Raw genomic sequence first — 23,598 nt, forward strand, 5'->3', positions numbered from 1 at the left:
CCAAGAGACAAAACAGTGGAGATGAGCACTTTGAAAGGGTCATAATGAAAGGTTTTAGAGCAGAGCAAGTGCAACGCTAGAGGGGAAGGGGCTGGTCAGAGGCAGATAAGGGGGCATCGGAGGGAGAAAGACGAACATATAGAGCCAGTAAAGATTGGAAGGTAATGGACCAACCTGTGATGAGCAAGAATTAGAACCTGACTCTCAACCTCCTCTCGTAACATTCAAATTACTTGAAGGGGCCTGAGACACAACAGGCTCAAAGAGGGGAAGATGGGAATTAAATGGATAATTGCCACAAACCTCCAGACTCATCGCTTCTCCAACTGTTTTATCTTTGATGTTGAGTTGAACTTATGCTCAGGTCCTCACTACCTGAAAATGCTGCTTCTGTATCGTCATTGAGGGCTGGATGCTCTCAATCTCAAATGAGAAGATAGTGCCATGTCACTGGGAATTTCCCGTGCATTCAACACTATCTGGCCCCTTGCCCTAATTTCCAAACTGTCAGCTAAAGGTATCAATAGTCTACTCATCGAGTTGGAATCAGATGTCCGACACTCTCGCAAGCCCCTGAATGGCATTCTATCACATGTACTACCTCTTGGGGTAGGGATATCTGAGGGTGGAATTCTGGGACCAATCTTGTTGTTGGTCGGAATTGGCTGACAGGATGGCCTACAGGTACGGACACTCATCTTTAAGCTGTCTAACCTGTGTTTGAATTCTCACCCAGCTATAAACGGTTGGCCTAGTGTTTCACAGGCAGGGCTATTCATCAATGTGTGTGCCATCCGTCAGATAGACGGTTAACTGGGTGGCGCATCTACCGGCATTAGTTGGTGGACGTTAAAGATCCCGTGATGTACTTCAGGAAGAGTAGGCAAGCTATCACTGGCACCCTGAAAAAAATACAAATTCCTGCCCTAACCTACAGAAGGTATTGCATTAGCGGCACAGCCACACCCTCAGCCAATGATGCTACCCTTCAACCTTGTGCTCATGCTGGAGAAGAAAAAGATTGGCTTCCATCAAAGACCTCGTTTTGTCACTGACAAATCCATTGTACTGTATCTTTTTGCAGATCACTATACCCTGTGCAGGACTGTTCCAAACAGTACCAGGCATTCCCTTCGACTGATGTTGAGATGATAAGCATCCCGTCATCGATCTAGAACTGTCTTTGTTGCTGCAGGAAAGTCCCAGACTCCTCCACGAGCCTCACCACTTTATACAAAAAGAGACATCTGGATCATATATTGGGACTGGTATGCAAATCCCATAAAAAATTTATTTTTTTTGGTCAGTTAGAGATGGGTCCAGTCTTAAGACATCTAGATCATATATTGGGACTGGTATGCAAATCCCATAAAAAAATTTTTTTTTTGGTCAGTTAGAGATGGGTCCAGTCTTAAGACATCTGGATCATATATTGGGACTGGCTAGAAAATCGCATAATTTTTTTATAGTCAGTTAGAGATAGGACCAGTCTTTAGATCACTTGGGCCTCACGTTCAATGTAACGTGTCCTCGGCTGATCATATCTCCAAGCTGGCCTACAAAGCCTGCCACCACATTAGAATCCTCCACATAATTATATCTTTCCTCGGCCTTCCTCAGCTTATTACAAAATACGAGGCCTTCATGTGAAGTGTCATAGTGTAACAATGCCTACTACTATAGGCTGGAGCTGCTGCTCCCACCTTGCCCTGTCTGCTACTCATTGGCACCTCCTGTTCTCTCATATTTCTACTTCTGAGCTTTTCGACACAAAATGAAGTCCCATACCTCAATCATCTGCACCTCGTCTCATGCTGTACAGAGAATCCCTGCATGCTTGTCCTCCTGTTTCTCCTTCACCACGATTTTTGCATATTGACGATTTACTTTTTGTTGTTCGAGTCTTCAGCTGTATTAAAGAAGATCTCGAGCTCAGGTATTGACAAAATCCCCATGTGTAAAGTGGTCACTGAGTCCTGTCGGACCCTGGTATTCGCGGGGGACAAGTTCCTGGAAAATGCCGTGAATGTCGAATCCACGAATGTCAGGGCATTGTTTCAACGGGAAAAAAGGGGATAGGTTCCCAGCGGTTTGTGGTTCATAAGAGTAAAATCAAAACGCCCGTGAGAAACCACGAATATGCCTGCAAAAAACTGCAAAAACACGAAGCAAAAAAACAAAACCCGGGGAATACGCCCGCGGAAAAGCGATAAAAACGTGAAAATGTGAAGCACAGGGCCACAAATGTAGAAGCAGGTCACATTTTATCAACCAGGAATACACGGGGTCCGCAGATAGTGAATCTGCAAATAGTGGGGTCCGACAACGTCGCAGAAAGCCAGAGACCTCGTATAGCCTTTCTTATTGTGTCTGGTTTTATGATTGTGTACGTTTATCCTCTGAATCGTTTCACCCAGAGATGGAGACTCGCATCGGTGACTTGGACTCGAGTCGCAAATTTTGAATTGAGACTTGCCCTCAAAGACCAACATCACCAACTGGTTTGACCAACATCCACCCCCCCCAACGCCCCGCTCGATGTCCCATACTCTGTGACAGAGCGTTCGATCTGCCGAAGCAGTTGCTGGTAAGGATCATGCTGGGCAGTTTACCATTCCTCTCCCAGCATTAGTTATGACAGGAATTTGGAATTTATTCATGTTGCCAGCGATAGTGAGTACCTCGAGAGTCTGGAGTCTAGACCATCCTGTCAGCCATTCACGAACATGGTGCAGTCCATATTTGTCAGTAACTAAACTATGGTCGAGGTTTGTGTCACCATCTGTAACATTTCATTGAATGTAAAACATCTAATCATTCCCGTAAACATTTTGGTTAACGTAAAGGTTAACAGAGAAGGACAGGTTTACATTTCCAAAATCCCACTTGATGCACACCCTAAAGTCAGACAAACACTCTCCCATTGGCTAACTGCTCCAGGCTTGGCAATGGGAATCCAGACAATATTCCATACATTCGTCGGGACCATACTCTGCGTAGAGTGTCGGTGCTGCTAAAGCAGTCTCCTGGGCTATTGGGCACAATCCTGGGCAGCTCGTCACTCCGACACAGGATACTCGAATGGCTCAATCATCCCAGCAAGCCGGTACTCATTTTGCCGACCTCGGAAGGATGACAGGCTGAGTCAACCCCACCAGGTATAAATTCAATGGCCGAGTGGGATTTCAACTCAAGACCATCGGATCCCAAGCCGACCACCCTACACATTAAGCCAACACCAGGAATATGGAAAACATTCACTTGTGGAGGAGCACAAGTCCTCTGAGGAAGGTTCATCCCGAGGGAAGCAGGTGTTGCTTGGAACTGCCCTGTTTCACCTCTCATTTTTTGCTTTATATTTGATGTCTTCATAAAATGCGACTTTCCTTTAAAAATAATAAAATCAACATATATGAGGAAACAGTACGTAGTAACTTACAGAGGAACGCAGAAAGACAATTCAAAATGAGAAGCCTCACCAAAGAGAACGGTCTATCGACAAATCGTTTTTTTACTTGTTTTTTTTAATCTATTGCAAAACTGTTCTTCCAGAACAATCACGTCGACTATTAAACAGCGAGGTCTATTTCCAACGCATTAACTTAACATTTAAAGGATGTCATAATGACACTAATTACAGAACACCCTACACTTAAACCTTTCTGTAATTTCAAACCTCAAAATAGTTGTCCTAAAATAGTACAGTGCCACCTTGCAATATTCCTAAATAGGGATGTCTCACTGATTGAGCGATTTTCCGATTGTCTGAATTAGCTGTCATCTAATTTTTTTTAAAAAGCTCCTTTAATCACTGGCTCACTCACTGATATAAATGTTGAGTACTTTCTTGATGGGATAGAATATCGATGTAAATTTAAGCGACAATTACAGAAAAAAAAACAAGAAAAAGAACAATCAGAGATTTGCAGACCCTCGCAAGGACTTGTTTTGTGTGATGAATTTTGTGTGGTGTTTGTGTCCTGGTGTGTTACATAATTAATTGGAGACATAACAAGAACTGCCACTTTATAACTGCTGGCAGTGATGACCGGATATCAAGACGTCTCGCTTTGATCAGACACCTGACCCTGATCCATGAGGTTTATTACTATTCAATTTAATTCAGAATGTGATTAAAATAAATTCAATTAAAATCAAATGGAAGACCAAATAGGTACAGTCCTGCGTTAGAATAATCAGAAGGAACCCGAACAAGCAAAAAACAAAGATGAAGTCATCAGGAGGAACCTGGATAGGATTCGCATTTTAGCTGTGACTCCTCTACCCTCAAAGGCACAGCCAAGTGAGCCTTATTCAAAAAAAATAATAATAATAAAAACATACCCTGATCAAAAAGATTAAATAATTCTGGCTTCCTGACCACTAGATCAAAATGGTGAAGTTTGACATCGACTGATGAAGCGGCTAAACAGAAATAATCTTTTTTAAAGATTTCCGCTCAATATAATTTGGTTGCCAGACCATGTGACATCAATTATTCGTGAATACCTGTTGGCCCCAAAGCTTGGGGAACATTTGCCTGAAGTTTCCCCTCAATCTGTCCAGCTGTTCTGGAGAAGATTTTTTTTTATAGGTTTTAGAGTAAATCCAATGATTGCCAAACCATGTGACTTATGACATCATATGTGTGAACCTTTTACTGCTCATGGAGAGGCGGTCATACGTGTAAAGTTTTTGACTCAATCTGTTGAGGAAGATTTTTGAAGTTTTAATTTAAAAAAAAACAATATGGCTGCCAAATCATGTGACCGATGACATCATCACAATTTTTTCTGTGGACCATTTTATGCCCAGATGACCCTCAAAATTTTTCATACTGATCAGATGTAGCCTTCTACATTTGCAGTGATGCTGTCATAACGGAGGCACCTATGACGTCATTAAAAAAAAATCACACTTATTCTCCATGAGGAGTACTTGCCATGTGCCAAGTTTCAATTTATTCCGTGGTGCAGTTTCAGAGATACAGAGGTCCAAATTTTTCTGTTTTACAAACATGACTGCCACACCACATGACCTATGACATCATAATTATCAATAAAACACTCTACATGACTAGTCACTCGTATCATGAAAATTAGTCTCAATCCAACAAGCAGTTGCGGAGAAAAACACTAAAGTTCTGTGCAGACAAACAGACAGACAGACAGACAGACACAACCAAACAGACCCAAATGCAATACCCTCTCCCTCGGCAAGGGTTAAAATCACAAAACAGGTCATAACTTCTTATTAATAATACTGTTATGGATTCACGCCCACCGGCGTGCTGACGGCCACGTAACTCGAATCGCGGCACGTCGCCCACCGGACGGACAATCCAGTCGTGACCCTCTCGGACTAACGCCGGGAACCAGTCACGGGTGGACCTTTCGGTCTCACCGCGATCGAGCCAATCGGCCCCCGCGTGGGATAGGGTTGCTCGCCAAATTCGACCTACCTAAGTACCCACACGGAGGGTAGACCGGGCGATCGCACCTCGCCGCAGGTCGACTTCGGACACGGGCCACTTAAGCGACCCATTCCGTACTATCGGGATAACCGAGCGGTGTTATCGTCGGCCTCGACGGTTCGATTAATTATCGGGTGTATTCAGCCCACTACCAACCCTTTATGTGAAGCAAGATGAGGATTCAATGAAAGAAATGACGAAGCGAAGCGGGAAAACAGTTCAACATAAAGCACATTTATTCGCGATGAACGGAAAGCACGCATATACAATTCCACCAAAAGCACATAGAAAAGAAGAAGACAAAAAGCAAATGCGACAATGCAGATCTAATACCGACTACGCGAGCACACGGCAACACTTATACAATTTTACTTCACAGACGGCGCCGACAACACCCATTCCCAAAGCAAAAGAAAAGAGAACCACCCTCCAGGATGAGGGGGTAGGCGGGCCTGGGGCCGAGACCGTGTCGGGCCTACCCGTCTGATGATGAGACGCGGAGCGGCGGTGGTGCCTCAACTCCGCGGGCCTCGCGGACAGTGTCCGGCAGGGGGTGGGAAGGGGGCCCCCTTTTGTCGCACTATCTCAGTGCGGGGGGAAACAGGAGGGGGTTGCTGATGCTCGGGGAAAGGAGGATATAACCCTGTCTCGGGTCCCGCGGCGAGCGTCTCCTCCTCCACCTCGGTCGCGTTGCTGGCCTCTCTGGTGTGCAGCTCCCGGCACCGACGCGAGCACCCCCTCGTCTGCCTTCGCCGCCGCCGCCTCTCCACAGCTCCGTCCTCTTCACTCCGACTCCGCAAACTCCCAACTGCACTCTTTCCAACGCGCACCACCTTTCTGATGAACGCAGCCGCTTATATAAGCCCCGTGGCTTCGCCTTTGACCCCCTGCCTTCGACCTTTCACCTCGCTCCCCATTGGCCCGAGAAAAAGTGGGCGTGAATGCTTTTTGATCCATGAATTTGCATATAGCGACCGCCCTCCAACGCCCTGGAGGCGGGGCCAAATCGCCCCTCGCTCACCGATTGGACGGAACAAAAGTGGGCGTGAGTCGTTTTTGATCCGTTTTTCTGCGGAAAGTCCGTGGTTTTGTACACGCTGTTCGGCGCGCGCCCTGCACGAGTCCAATACCGGTACCCACAAGCGGCGCAAGAACGGTGGCGATGCGACGGTTGCGAGGTGTGACGGTAAAGGTCGTGGCTGTTGTGGTGAAGCGGCGTTGTGGTGGATGGTTGATGTGATGACTGTTGAGACGTGGTTGGTGGTGGTAATAATGGCGGTTGGTCCAAAATAAAGATAGTAAAAGAAAAACGGCTATCCTGAAGAGTCGCAGCACGCATGAATGACATTTATTCCCTCTAGACAACGGGTTTGGGCCTAACTACACATATACTTACCGAGATATCTCACCTAAGGGACCTGAATGGTGGTTTGTGAATTTGGTCAACCACAACAATACCTTTGAGAAATCCGAAAAATAATTCAAAAATAAAAAATTCCTGAATATATATATATATATATATATATATCTTTTAAAAAATTGTTTTTTCACAAAAACCAAAGTCGGTAAATCCCTGAGTACAACACTGCAAATTGGTTGTCAATAAGCCCAAGTCTCGCGAAGTAGTTACCGGACAAACAGACAAACATACATCCAGACACTGCTCTGTTTATATCATTCTCGGAAAAGTACTCGCCCACAGTGACGGGAAAGTTTAAGTTAATCTATCAAATTAAATCATTTAATTGATTTTAAAAAGGTCAATTGTGTTGCACTCCTGGTTTCACTCAGTGCCAAAGCTCTGAGATACTTATATCACCCTATGCAAAATGGTGGTGAAACATCAGGCGTAGGAGTTTCAATTTGTCTTTAAAGAGGGCAAAAGATGCTGCTTCCAAAATAAACTATAGCAACATTATTAATGCCTGTTCTCCCATCATTTCAAAAGTGAATGTTGAGTTTTTCAAATGCAATGCAGGAAGCGGCCACTGTAAGAGTGAGACAAACGAATGCACGGACAGACATCACGGTTCAAAATATAAAAGATAATTTCCCGACCAAGGAAGTTCAACACAGAAAGAGACCATTCGATCTATCAAGCCCACAAAATGGTTGCCATCCTATGACTTTTTTGTATCCATTCAGGACTCATGGAATATCGAGAACGCTGAATGGATCAGGATGTAACAGGACAAAAATATCAGTGGAGAGGGGAGGAACCAACAGCAGAGAAGGACAAAATAGAAAGAAACTTGGACAAATAATGGGTGAGGGGAGGAATGGAGTGGACAGGATAGATACAGAAGGAAACTTCTCCCCCCCTCCTCATCTCCACCCCCCCCTCCTCATCTCCTCATCTCCACCTCTCTCTCTCTCTCTCTCTGTCCCCTCCTTTTTCTCCCTCTCCTCCCCTCCTTTTTCTCCCTCTCCTCCACCCCTTTCTCTCCCCCTCCTCCACCCCTTTCTCTCCCCCCCTGTTCATCTCTCAAAATGTCTGTGATCTATCCTTTTTAAATGTTGAGTGTCAAGCATGAAAGCAAAATGCACCATTTTTCAAGTCTTTCATAGAACTCATTACTTAGCCAGGGTTTGAAAAGTCAAACTCCTCGACTCTTAACAAATTACGTCATTGAGTCCATGCATAATTAAACTTGAGCTTATTTTGGACTTCTACGAAGTGCATTATGAAACCTTATTTTTAGGTCACAATGTTAAATGGAGGTTTTTCGTTAATTAAATGATCATCTTGCAGCGCAACCTTTCTTCAAAGGACTTTCAGTATCGGTTACTGCTATGAACAACGCTGACATCGTTTGTGTTAACCTTGTGATAATCCTCAAGTTGTATATTAATGTATTGTTAAAACAACCAATTCCATGTTGTATTTATCTATATATTACTAAAACTATCATCTTGTATATATGTATGATTGTATGTATGTATATATGTATGTATGTTCCAGAAATACAGCCAAAATGGTACACGATAGCGCAAAAATTTTCGGCCCATCTTACTCACTATTCTTCTGCGGTGCACAGTATCAAATTTCATTAAAATCGGGCAACGAAAAAATAATTAAAAAATCAATTCCCAATTCAGTCAAGTACTCTTCGGGATTATTTGATCAATGCAAACAACCTCAGCGGTATAGTTCACTGGAGCTATCTTTTTTTTTAAATGATTTTTTTTATCACCCGCTGTCACAACGGGAACCCAACGGGTTCACGGGTCGTCCAGTATACTTAAAATATATCTCGTTTGGTATCATGCTCGTCTTCTGGTTAAATGTTGAGCTTTTCGTGCGTGCACAGCTTTTCAAATGCAGCTTGGAAAGCTATGGCCAGAAACAGGAGACAGCAGAATACACAAACACGTGGATCAATACCATGCTTCACAACGATTCTCTTCTCTACAACAACACAACAACGATTCTCTATCATAGATTAGATGTCTGCACGGAGGATTCAGTCCGATATTTGCTTGCAGGATGAAAACAAAATCGACTTGCATATATATATATATATATATATATATATATATATATATATATATATATATATATATATATATATATATATATGCATGTTGTTTCTGTGTGAAGCCTTTTTGTTGATTTTTATAAAATCCATACCCCTGGGCCAATTGCCCCAAAATTTGCTGTACCGCATTAATTTCAAAGACGGAAGGTCAATGTTACAATAAAATCTTTCAATTCTAAATCGAATTATGTTAAAACGTGAAATTTTGGCATTTTGGTTGATCAGCCGTTGTACATCGGGCGTCCCCTTTGGTGGGGAGATGGGAGGAACTTGGCTTGGCCTCTGTGTTTGGTGATTCTCTGGCAGGAATCAAATGACTTGCATTTTAATACTTATATTCGGGAAGCACAATGGGACTACAACGAATGTAAGGAGTTGTTGTAGGCTCCTTTATGACCTTTAACAACAAAATAAAGAGGATATTTGGCCTGTCATTACCATGTTGCACTCCCAAGTTAATAGTTTTTGCTGCAGCTTTAAACAACGATTCGCTTCATGTTTTACCGAAGTCTAAATAATCCGATCTTGATCGGGTGACCGAACTTATATAAATATATAAAGGCGAGTTTGTTTGTTCTTTATACCTTTCCAAGCCCCCAGGCTAATTTCCCAGAAATTTGCTGCACAAGTTTGTTTTCACATATAGAAGGTCAACGTCACAATAAAAACTTTCAATTATTCATCGAATCGATATGAAATCACAGCACTTTTGGCAAGCGAGCATTGCACGTCACATGACATATGACCATCTCTAATCTCACAATGGCTCGGCGGTGGTGCGTCCCTCCCTCGGCTGGGGCTTGGATGGAACGTGCGCGTTCTGATGCATTACTGAGGTTCAAATAACTCGATCTTGATTGAGTGACCTAACTAGTCACCTGTAGCCTCTGCTGTTCCCCTTCAGCGCTGCAGTGTTTGTATTTCATTGGATGAGGTGTATGTTAGATGAAGATGTCTGTTCAATACTGGTTTCTTTTCAGAGAAAAACAAATCCATTACAATGCATTCACCTTTCAACCTTTTCCCTCGACATGCAAGTTATAAAGAAGTTTGTTAATGTTTATATTTAAATCTACAAACTGACAGATTTAATGAAAAATCACTCATAGAGTGACACTTGGCGAAACGGAATGGCACTCTGTTGAGCACATACCTCCACCAGGCCAAACAGTTTACATTTTGTATCCCACTGATAGGTTGGATCTGAATCCGGACCTTAACCAAAATCGAATCGGCTTGTTCTTGTCACCTGTCTCCTCATTTTGTCACAAGTCGTCCACAACTTTTAGAGATATCATGCTCAACATAGTTTTTGACTCCATCTCTCAATGGTGAAGAATAACTTGAAAAATTCTCGAATCCGGATTCAGACCTTCACTATAATTGAATCAATTACTCCTTTTCACACACACCCAATATATCTGCAAAGTTTCTGTGGAATCCATCCAGAACCTTTTGAGATATCGTGCTATATATCGTTTTTGGCCCCGTTTCTCAACGATGAAGAATCACTTGATGATTTCTCGAATCCGGATTCGGATTCAGATCTTCACCAGAATCGAACCCATTAGTCCTTTTCTCACACCCAACCTGTCCACCAAGTTTCATCAGAATCCGTCTACAACTTTTTGAGATATCCTGCAATATCGTTTATAGTCCCATCTCTGAAATGGTGAAGAATCACTTGAAATAAATAATTATCAAATCCGGATCCGGATTCAGATATTCACCAAAATTAATCGTTGTTGTCCTTGGCCGGTTACCTACACACACAAAAAAGTTCAGAACGATTGCTTGAAAACTGTGGCCAAAAGTCGTGCGACAAACAAACAAACAAACAGACAGAGAGAGAAACAGACAGACAGACAAATGCGACAGACCAACATACTTGGTGATGGTTTTTTTTTCGCCAAGTAATGAATGAGATTTTGATGAAGTTCAGGTATGATGGGCCAACTGACCTCCCCCTCCTCCTCCTCCTCTTCCTCCTCTTCCTCCTACTCCTGTGAAAAATGCTGCCATGGATCTTTGTGCAAGTCTTTTATGCAAACAAGAGGCCATTTAGTTCATAGGTAGTGAACTCACCTTGATATACTGTTTCAGCCATATTGGATTTCTGACCAAACTATAAACTGTTGAATTGGTGTTTTGCAGGCAGGGTGTGTTGGATAACAACAACGGACGTTGAGCCGGGTGTCCCATCGGCTAGCATTAGTTGGTGGACGTGAAAGATCCCAAGGTGTCTTAGGTGAAGAGTAATGGAGTTCGCATTAACACACTCAACAAATTACAAATTCCTGCCCAAACCATCCGTGGAGTTTGTGCCGGTTGCCATCTCGTGGTGGCCATCGAAGCACCCTCGGTCCACTAAAGGACTCGGAACGAGCCCGAACCTCCAGATCAAATATACGTCATATATTGTATACAGTCTCGCCATGGGGACTGAGCCAGTCCGACTGGTCCAGGAATGCCACACACACACACACACACACACACACACACACACACACACACACACACACACACACACACACACACACACACACACACACACACACACACACACACACACACACACGAAATGGATGTGGGGAGTGGGTGGGGATGGAGAAGAAGAAAAGGCTTTTGGGAGCATGACGTCAGTGGTCCCATGTCATTGCACAGGCTGTGTCCAAGCACTTTTATACTCGCATAATACGAGGTTCAAGTATAATTTTGAGGCATTTCACAACGGCAGTTCTTCCCTACTTTTGGCCTCTGTGATCCAAAATGATAATTCTACCCTGCATTGGGCTTGTGTGATGCAAAACTGGTTATGAGACATGTCCAATCCTATTCACAGTTTCTTGCACTCATCTATATTGAAAAAGGGACCAAAGGATATGCATTAATTTAATCTTGTTGAATCAATGGTTGTGGTGAGCCTGGTGTTGGCTTAATGGTGAGGGTGGTGGGCTTGGGATCCTAGGATCCAAAGTTCAAATCCCCCTTGGTTGTTGAATTAATACCAGGTGGGGTTGACTGCCTGTCATCCTTCCGAGGTCGGCAAAATGAGTGCCAGCTTGTTGGTATCCTGTGTCGGAGTGGTGACCCATCCAGGATTGTGCCCAATAGCCAAGGAGACTGCTTTGGCAGCACCAATGCTCTGCACAAAATGTGGTCTTGATTGATGGATGGTTGTGGTGCTGCCACATCATTAAAATACGAGGTGGTCCAAACGACCATTTGGTACACTGAAATTTTTTTCAGTTGTGACTGGAGTCAGTTTGGTGAAATAGGCATATGATCTTCAAGTTAAGTATCTTAGTTTACATTTTGAAAATGACAAACAATCCTGTGAATGAACCCCCCCCACACCTCCCCCTACCCTCCCTCCACCCCTCCATCATAGATGTAAACCAAACTGCGTACAAATTTTGTCCCACCAGGGTCATTAAATTTTTCTGGAATTTCCTTAACCTGAGCCTTTGTACTGCCTCGTACTTTATTTGGTTTGCACTAGTCGTGCTCTCTTTCAAATTACACCTGCATACAATTCCGGGCAAAAAGGTAACGCAGCGACATACGCGCATGCATGATGAGATGGCTTCTACTATTATTACAGATTGTGGAATCTCTAAGAATTATTCGCACATACATGGCGTTGCAATAGGTTTGCCACAATCGCACACCTGCACTTCACCAAGATCTGCTAAGTGTGGCCACTCAAAGGTGGCCCACGCGTTGCAAGAGAAAACACAAAAATGTATACCACCGCATTAATGGACGGTCAATGCGGAACACGTATGATTCAACAATGAAGACGACTCCTTGCCAGATCAGTCATCTGGAGATTTTTTTCTGGTCTGAAAGCAGGCAGGCCCAGGAAAACAAATAGAATGGCTAACAAGGTTAAGCCGCACGGCGGCTCCGGCCAGCCAACATGACACCACGACCTTCACACGACCCTGCAATCTTGTCCAGGGAGGTCTGCCGTTGCCGGTGCTGGTTCTGAGCCAGGCAAATGTTAGTTCGGGGGGTAATTCCAATTGCCCTGCATTGAAAAACACACAAAGGGGTGGCCTCCTTCTGCACGCCCTCTTGGGCTTGGGAGGTCATGAGGTCAGAGCCAATGATGGCCCTTTAGTCACCATTTCCCACATCACGACATGCCTTGTTAGCCCTAATGGGTCTGGCGGAGAGGTGTGTGAAGGACGTTTATAAATTTGCTCAGGCAACGAGATACAACAACAGATAATCATTTGAGCTTCTAGAATTTACTTGAGTTAAGAGAAGGGGTATTGTTGATGAAGCCTTACTTTCTCAAATCGAAAACCTGTCTCTGACTAATTAAAATATCTATGATCGAATCGTTCATTTCACATCCTTTTATGAAATAAATTCACCATTAAACAGCAAATGCACAATCATCCCAGTAATTACAATGAATGTGGCCTTGTGTTGCATTTGTGGATCCCTGATTGGCTGTAAAAAGTCACATGCTTTTTATTTTTTTTTATTTTTTATTTTTTATTTTTTACACCCGAGCAGTGTCCCCCAGGCCCCAACCAGTGTCAGTCAAACCTGTTAAAAAAAAAAAGAGGGAAGTCATAATCAACCAATAATAACACAATCGAATGTATAACTGCTAAAGACCCTCAATCGTATTTGTTCTACAAATCTTGATTACAGATTGTCATTCTGCTGTCTGTCATGCTCCTTGCACCTGCTGCGAAGGAAGTACCAGCTCACTTCAGGTGTTGCTTCTTCTGCTCCGCGTCTCCTCACTACTTGCGGGTTACATGCGTTCTTCCAGCAATTTGTTTCTTGTGAAATTACCAAAATCCAGGCTCACTGCTCTTTGGTCATCTCTTCTCTTGTTTTAACAACCTCCTTCCTCAGTCTTTTCATTTCCTTAATGGCTTCAAAATGGCAGTATACCACCACCTGAGGTCATCCTACTGTACATCCTAACTCTCATGATTGTTTCTCTCATCATTATACCCTCCTCTATCCATCCCCCATATATTCACAGGTTCGTATGTTTCCTTCCCTCTTCCCTCTCCTCCTCCTGTTTGTTTCAAATCCCATTGTCGCACTGATGTGTTGTCACACTGCCCCACTGTCGGTGCATTGCCCTCTACCCTATGTCACCACGACACTTTGTTTTTCACAAAAATAAACAACGCACGGATACTTTGAACATCAAGGAAGAGATCAAAGCAGTCTCTTCGGACATGTCCTGAGGATTTGATCGATAAGATTTCCACCATTGGGATCCTGGGTTCTCTTACGGACTGGCTAGATCTCTTCCATGCATGCAAGCAGCACATTTCCCCTGGATGGAATTTTTTCTCCCAATTTTCCCTTGGAGGTTGGTGTCCGAAAAGTAGTATCCCGAGTCATCTCGTATTTCAGGATTACATCAACGACTCATCTGACTCTCGAGAAATCCCTTTATATCACTTCGAACTCCGTATGCACATAATGGCTACAGGACTAACTCTTCAATCATCTCCTGTGATCGACCTCAAGCATAGGTGCAGTCTTTGGAGCTTCTTAGTGCTACAATCTATCGTGGGTCATTCAGGTCTTGTAATTATTCACAGAGGTAAGCCCTTTTCTTGGCCATAATCTGTTTCTCATGGTGTATCTACACATTGATCGAGGACGGGTCCCCTCTGTGACCTGGTGCTGCAGCTGCACCTCATCCCATCTTGCACTGCTGGTGACAATGCAATCTCAGCCCACGTAGGGTACTTGGTACAGTATCTCTCAGAACTAGGCTTCACTGTCACCGCTGCTTATCGACAATTCCTCTCTGCTGATGAAGCCTTTAAAGAGAAACCACGCTATCCATGACCGAAGTTCATGTAAACCAGTGAAAAAAAAGTGTGTGACTATATTTCATATAACTTCTTTTTGGGTGTCGGTGCGGGGTAATGTCCGGCGGATATGTCTCCCAACACTAAACTAGAACGGGCACTCATAGAGCGCATACCTTCGCCGCCACTACTTTTTTTGTTCTTGGTATGAATGTGGGGAACTGGTTTCATATGAATGGTCTTATGACACAAAGCACATATCTATAATGTCATGACCCCCCCCCCGACTTTCGGGGGCTACGGACTAAACAACAATCAACTCACGTCGTTTTGGCGAGTCTTCACTCGCAAGCTCGGTGAATACACCGTTTCAACAAGAGAAGGTAATCTCGTTTGATGCTGGTTTCATGCAAATCGAATAAGAATTGACTGAGTTATGCCGAAAACCGCATATTTTTCAAGGGCGTGACCGCCCCCACCCCGACATTTTACCCCAACCGGTGACATGTGTTATGACGTCATTGAGTCACAAGATTGGGCATTAAATTCTGAACATTTTGGTGCTGGGTTCATGTAAAGCGGACAAGAATTGACCGCGTTATGACAAAAAAACGCATATTTTTCAAGGTCGTGACCCCCCTGACCTTTGACCCCTAACCGGTAACAAGAGTATGGGCGTCATTGTATCATATTGTATATCACAAGATGAGGCGTTGAATTCTGAACATTTTGGCATTAGTTGCATGCAAATTGAATAAAAATTGACCGTGTTATCGTAAAAAGACGATTTTGACCTTTTCGTGACCTTGACCTTGACCTTGACCTTTGACCCGAACGATCCCAAAATCTAATCGAATGCATCCTGGCTAATAACCAATCATCCCACCAAATTTCATGCAATTCGGTTTAATACTTTGAGTTATACGAATCACAAGATTACAAATAAATAAATAAATAAATAAATAAATACACGCCGACCAAAACATAACCTTTCACAGAATGCGAAGGTAATGATTGTTGGACTTACAGTCTTTCGCCAAGTTAAATATGATCTCTTCGTCCTTTCAACATTTAGTCCCTCCACCCAGACCTGCCAGGTAGCAAGCACACGTTCATTCACATTGTTAACCTTCTCAAATATACTCTCACTTCCAGAAGCACTTGGTAAAAATACCATGAAAAAAAAAAAACACACGAATCCTATTCTTGTGCTGGATGAAAGAGTTCAACAATGGGAGGTCATATATTTCTTAAGAGGAAAGGAAAAAAAAACAACAAATAAAACGAGAGTGATCGAGGCAGCGGACCACCTGTTGCCTATACAACACCTGCATTCAACTTTATACCTGGCAAAAAAAAATATATAATTTTCCCAGAGGTTTGGATTGATTTGAAGCAACTTTTAATTAATTATTTTTCTCAACGAGGAGCATTTCCATGTTTCAGGGTGAGAGGAGACGGACAAACAGACAGACAGACAGAATTAGTATATATATATATATATATATATATATATATATATATATATATATATATATATATATATATATATATATATATATATATATATATGTATTGTTCACCTTCACACCTTTTCCCTCCCTTTTCTCCAATATATAGAATCACGTCCCCTCGGTATAGTCCAGCCAATATTGCTCTTCTTTTCAGTCAATGAAGGTGTCGAACCATTGGCATGTCATGTTGACAGCCTGAATGTTTTCCTCTCACCCGTACGTAACTATTCCCTGACGTTTGTTTGAAAAACAAAATAAGGATTGTGCAAACAAAAAGGTTTCAAAATAAAACAGCAGCCTCGGATTTCTGATGAAAGGTAAAATAAACGAACACCCTAATAAGTATAAGGCACATCCACTGATGAAACTGAACCGAACAAATAGGCGGCTCCAACGTTGAATCAACACTCGGCTTCATAATTAAAAGCTGTTTGTGGACTCATTGTGGTAATTAAGAGCGGTGAGGTTCGAGTATTGTCAGGAACCGTACTCCAGCTGTCCATCACTCACCACCGCCAGTCCCAGCCGTACAGTGACCCTTGAGACCTCGAGATGGTGAAGGAAGGATGGATGCATTAGTGCTGGAGGGTACTCCACATTTACAGCACCCGCTCATTAGCAACAAGAAAAATCCCTTGAAGCCATTCCAAAAGACTCGTCTGCAAACGACAAATAAAGAGAGGGGGTCCATATTATATTGCTATAATAAAGTGATACAGCCCATTATCATACCGAGAGAAGGATTCTATAATGCTAAACTGGACTTGGCCTCCTCTCGAGCGCAGATCGAATGACCATTTAAATGCCCATCTCGAGAGCAAGTGCGTTATATACAACGTTATACATTCATCATTGTTTAATAATAAAGATCGTTATGCAAGCTCGTGGGAAATGCTGTAATCGAATTGATCAGCGTTAAGGGTTCAGTGGAAGCGACGATGAAGTGTGTAATGAGGTCAGGAGACACAAATCGTATCTCGTTGGGGTTACATCGAAATATATATATATATATATATATATATATATATATATATATATATATATATATATATATATATATATATATATATATTTGTAATTAGATATACGAGTACGTGCCTGGAAAAAAATAAAAATAAATAAATATTCAAAACGCGAGCAACAAACAACAACCACACAGGCCTTTCTACGCTCTCGCGTGCCCGTACGTGAGTGGCCCGGAAGTTCGCATATTATTTGCAGTTACGATTATTTGCAATTTAGTTTTAATACCCAATTATTCAATTAGCGCCAACGTATTTTACCTTTTCGCAATGTCGTGGCAAGGAAAAACAAAAAGAGAAGAGAAGAGAGAAAAAAAATTTTTACTTCCTGGTTCGGAGCATACCAGCACTCTGATGTTACCGAAATTTATGCACCGTCTCATATGAAAACGATCATAACTTGGGGCATTGTGTTTATCTATAAATGCACATAAGAAATCGAGAAATTATTAGAATACACGAAATCATCACTCTCCGGAAGCTCGTACGTTGTCATCCGTAATGGGGAACATGGCTGAGCTTCCCTTCCCCATCGGCCACACCCATGCAACAACGTGTCTTGTCATTGGTTTGATAAATAAATGGCCATAACTTGGGAACCACTTGTCCGATTAATATCAAACCTTGAAAAGGCACATCCTCCGGTCCCCAGCAATATATCTGGCAAGTTTCAATTAGATCGGACCAGTGGTTGCCGAGAAACAGCAGTCACAGACACACACACACACAGACACACAGACACACAGACACAGACACACAGACACAGACACACAGACACAGACACACAGACAGAGACACAGACACAGAGACACAGACACAGAGACACAGACACAGACACACAGACACAGACACAGACACAGACACAGACACAGACACACACTGCTGGAATTAGAGATAGATATACACGAGTTGAAATTTGCTAACGCGTTACAAAAGTGTGACAGCCGGTCAGAAAAATCATCTATATATTAATACTGAAGGACCAATTTTGTGCTCCTCCTCGCGGTCGCGTCACGTTTTTCGCGGTACTGTGACCTGGACTGAAAAACTTCATACCTGTAAGAGTGCATCACACATAGTGGCAATAATCAAACTTCAACTCTGAAGCAGAATAAACACTTTTTGTTGAGACGGGGGCGAGGAGTGAAGAGGCGGGGGCGGGTGTTGAAGAGACGGGGGCAGGGAGTGAAGAGGCGGGGGGCAAGGTAAGCAAATTTTTGGGTGGGGGTAAGCAAATTGAAAGCAGGGGACGGGGGGGCGAATGGGGCGGGGGATGAGTGGGCGGGGGCTGGGGTGAATTAGGCGGGGTTGAGTGGGAGGGGGGGGACGGGGTGGCAGGGGCCCGGGGGCAAGTGGGGCGGGGAATCAAGAGATGGGGAGGGCAGGGAGTGAAGAGGCGGGAGCGGGGCTGGGGAAATTACATTTTTGGGCGGGGGTAAGCAAATTGAAGGCGGGGGTGGGAGGCGGGGGGGAATGGGGCAGGGGATGAGTAGGTGGGGGCAAGCACACCCTGTCCAGTCCATGTCCCTCGAGTGTGGGTGAGCTGGTGAGGGTTGTTGAATGAACGGAATCCGTCTGTGATGGGGTTTCGGCTAGTATTCAAATAATTCCGCTCAATTAGTCACTTCTGGAATCATTTGATACCACATTTTTGGGTTTCACTCATTATAAACGCTTCCAATCACTGGAAAACGAAGAAAATATAGAATGTTTGCCAAAAAAGTGGGGTTAACGTGCGTCAGGTTTGACCGAAATATGAGGGGATAAAATGCCGTTTTTCACATAATAGCAGAGATATCACGGCCATTATGGGCTTCTTCATAGAAAAACAATGACGTGTTGTTTGTGCAGTGCCACTAGGCACACGTCTATAGCGTCATCACTTCTGCTGTACCTCGTTGACGTGACCCGCAGACCACTTTCACGTGCGTAAGAAATTGACAGACCTGCATCATCAGTTTCGTCGGGATTTGTTTTGCACGATCGGCCATCAATAGATGCGATGCATGCAGATCGGTATTATACAATTACGATGTAATACATATAACTGATATCTTTATTGCAATGCAGCTAAATAGTAAAGCTTATCATCATTTATGCTCCCCCGTGAAACTTTGACGGACACATATTACGCACGTGAACCGAGGAAACATCGCTCCGTACGAGCAATTTGTCGATCTTTCCGGCGAAACGTGTTGCAGAACAAAGGATTCTGAACATATTCTCTGGGGGAAAGGCGATTTATATTCCAATAGACATATGCGAGTATGGCTACTAGGGGTATGCAAATGCGTTCTACGTGGACGTCACAAAAATAGTGCATCGGAATCAACGTTTTTCGGAACAAGATATGTAAAATTGGACAAACGATGAATTTCGATGCCGTGCATTTTATTACGGACGTGTCCTACGATATGTGACTACGTAGTGGGAATAGAATATTCGACACTGGGCAAAGGTATCCAAACAAGGACAAATGTGTCCAAGAGCCGCGTCCTAAAGGTTTTGGCTTCACCAGAAGAAGAGGAACAGGAAGAGGAAGAAGAAGAAAAAAAAAAAACAACAACAACAACTTCCGATATTTCGTCACGTGCCTTGATTGAGCCAACAGCGACACCCGTCATGGACGATTGTCGTTCATGACGAGAAAATAGTGTATTTACGAAATTGCAGTACATTAAATGGAATAATCTTTAAATAGTAATGTGAACGTTTCGAAATTTAAAAACAAATGTCCGAATATATTTAAAAGTTCATGATGGACGCTCTCAAAAGGCACCCTCAATGCGAGGATGTGTACAGGTGTTTAGTATTTAAGGAAATCCGGATCCTGTATATAAAAGATCCAAGTCCGAAAGCTTTTATCTTCAGAACAAGAAGAAGAAGAACAAGAAGAAGAACAAAAAGAACAAGAAGAAGAACAAGAAGAACAAAAAGAACAAGAAGAAGAACAAGAACAAGAAGAAGAACAAGAAGAAGAACAAGAAGAAGAACAAGAAGAAGAACAAGAAGAAGTTCAACAAGAAGTTCAACAAGAAGTTCAACAAGAAGTTCAACAAGAAGTTCAACAAGAAGTTCAACAAGAAGTTCAACAAGAAGTTCAACAAGAACAACAAGAACAACAAGAACAACAAGAACAACAACAACAACAACAACAACAACAACAACAACGCCGAGCTCCCTAAGAGCCACGTCTCGCAATAAAAAGAGGCAAAATTATAACGTACCGAATTCCATGAAGGCAATGTAACGCATTAGCAAATTTTGACTCGAATACATATAGGCTGTATATATATTTGTATTTAGATCTATATACATACATATATGCTGTATATATATATATATATATATATATATATATATATATATATATATATATATACATACATATATACATACATACAGACATACATACATACATACATATATGCTGTACATCTTCTTCTTCTTCTTCTGTCGGCTGCTCCCATTAAGGGTTGCCACAGCGGATCATCCGTTATGATCCGCATAATGATTTGGCATAGGTTTTACGCCGGATGCCCTTCCTGACGCAACCATGGTCGCCTCTTACGACACAGGGATATGGTACACCTATTCTAACCGGAGCATACACCGGGCCTAGTACACTGGTACTCACTTCGCCGACCTCGGAAGGATGACAGGCTGAGTCAACCTCCTGGTGTGAATCAATTCAAGCGGCCAGCGGGGCTTGAACTCAGGGCCTTTAAGATCCCAAGCCGCTACCCTAACCACTACCCCAACACCAGGCTATGTACATATATATATATATATATATATATATATATATATATATATATATATATATATATATATATATACACACATATACTTATATGCTGTGTATACATATATATATATATATTTTTAGATATATTTACATACATATATGCTGTATATACATATATATTTGAGTGTACATAGGAGCCGAATGTATATATGTATATATATATATATATATATATATATATATATATATATATATATATATATATATATATACATATATATATATATATACATATATATACATATATATACATACATATATATATATATATATATATATATATATATATATATACATATATATATAAATATACATTCGGCTCCTATGTACACTCAAATATATATGTATATACAGCATATATGTATGTAAATATATCTAAAAAAATATATATGTATACACAGCATATAAGTATATGTGTGTATATATATATATATATATATATATATATATATATATATATATATATATATATATATATATTGTTAAGGATTCAGCGGTGGTGGGATTCGCACCCGACTCTTGATAGCCAAATGCTACAGATTCGGCGCCACCCTCACCACCGCAGTCTCCGAGGTCATAACGCCGGCTGGCTCGGCACAGGCCTTGGGTCACGCGTCTTCAGTCGCGATACCAACCTACCCCTGGACCTTACCAGTTGGGGAAATAGACCCCGGTTACACACTGCTTTTGGTCAGATGCCGAGTGTTTTCTGCCAGTCTGTAACCATTTTGGTTTTATCTGCCAATCGAACGGATCGTTCCACGACGCGACACTAATTAATTCATAGCAGCAACTTCATACGAATCAGCCAGATTTATTGGGGAACATCGGGGAACACAACACAAGCAAAGCATTCACGACAATGTTATTAACAATCCATAACCCGTTCTGAACTTGGGACCTACGGATTACGAGTTTTGAGGGGGTCCCTACCGAGATATACCTAAAACAACATGCAGACAAGACATACACAGCATGCAGACAAGACAGAGTACTTGGTGATGTTTCATGGACGAAAGGAAAGTGTCAAAAGCACGAATATCGCTCGTAACAAACCGATGTCCACGGATTCGTGCCCCAAGCTCGAGCACACCGCGTGGAAAAATGGCGCTCGTCTTCCTTTGTCGCACCACACGCAGCCTCCGAGCACTCTGACCCCGTGTAAGGTCGATGGCACAAGTCCGTCAGATCGACGATGGGTTTCAGCTGGTTTCTCACAAGGTCCAGCATACAAGTCCAGGCCTGGCCTGTTCACCAGACAAGGCCAAACTGAGGTGCCGGGCTCTGGCAGGCTGGGTCCATGGGATTCCAAGACGTCGTCGAGCCGTGAGGTGAGTCGGGAGAGTCAGAGGCTCCATCATTTCTCTCTTGCCTTCCCGGCGCACCCTCGCCTCTAAGTCCGATTGCTCATCCAGCAGATCGCGCCTCGACACCCGTCGTTTCTCTTGCCTTCCCGCCTCGAAGCCCGACTTCTCAACTCCATCCTCCTAGTTCTTTCCCTCTGCAGAATCACCACTGGCTTTTCTTCTTTCTGTTTCCCTCGAAGCTCGACTGCTCAACTCCGTCCTCTCAGTTCTTTCCACCTTGTCTTTTTGGGACGCGCCCCTTTAAGAAGCCGTCAAACCCCTCCCCTTAGTTTCACTTCCGCTTTTTGGCCACTCCCCCTCTCAGAGCGCTGGGCGGAGTCTCGCCCGGAGAGAGATAGGAAGAAGAAGGATCTCTCGATCCACCACCATTGCACAAACAAATAACAGCCTGTGACACCTCCCAACACACATGTAACGTCCATTTTACCGAACAGCCTGGCTAAACATGCATTGAATGGGGATCTGGGCTAATCCTATATTTACTAGCATACGGAGGGCTATTTCCGTAACAATATATATATATATATATATATATATATATATATATATATATATATTTTTTTTTTTTTTTACTAGGTGAATGCATCTGGCACTGCCGGGGTTCTTTTTGAATGAATTTAATCTTCAATATATATGTCTGAGGTGAGCACGGTATCAGTTCCCTATTGGGCCATGGCAGTCATAGGCTAAGGGGGTTGGTGAGGGGGAAAAACACCCCCTCCCCCCCCCCACCCCGGCCGAGGGGCCTTGTCACTTAGCCGATAACCTTCCCGGGGCCCATCCCGACATTTTTTTTGTTTCAGTGGTTAGCTCCTATCTTTCACCTTTCAGGAGATTAGCGCATACAGACAAACAAACAAACAGACAAACAAAAACTTAAAATCATATGTTAGATATATTGTATATGGCATTGGCCCCATGTCATTCGGCTGAACTTGAAAAATTAACGTTATGAAATCAGGTGATGACGTCATAATTCAGAAACCGGAAGTCGGAAGTCTAATTCTTTTACATCGGGACACTCCCAGGTCCATGTTCTGTCAGCATGTGAAGTTTGGTGAGGATCAGTCC

General features: G+C 42.9%; 1 long non-coding RNA gene across 1 annotated transcript in view; it reads right to left on the reverse strand.

Moving 5' to 3' along the window:
- LOC147025544 (uncharacterized) overlaps positions 1-23,598 on the reverse strand; it is a 186,572-nt gene that overhangs the window by 126,112 nt on the left and 36,862 nt on the right. Inside the window, exons 2-3 of the long non-coding RNA XR_015059567.1 lie at positions 16,841-16,989; positions 15,844-15,906 (exon numbers count right to left, since the gene is read on the reverse strand). This is a non-coding gene — a long non-coding RNA (uncharacterized LOC147025544). The remainder of the gene's footprint in view (positions 1-15,843; positions 15,907-16,840; positions 16,990-23,598) is intronic.

The sequence above is a fragment of the Eptatretus burgeri genome, chromosome 6, assembly GCF_056783735.1.
Source record: "Eptatretus burgeri isolate ZD-2024b chromosome 6, Ebu_testis_v1, whole genome shotgun sequence".
Classification (NCBI taxonomy): domain Eukaryota; kingdom Metazoa; phylum Chordata; class Myxini; order Myxiniformes; family Myxinidae; genus Eptatretus; species Eptatretus burgeri.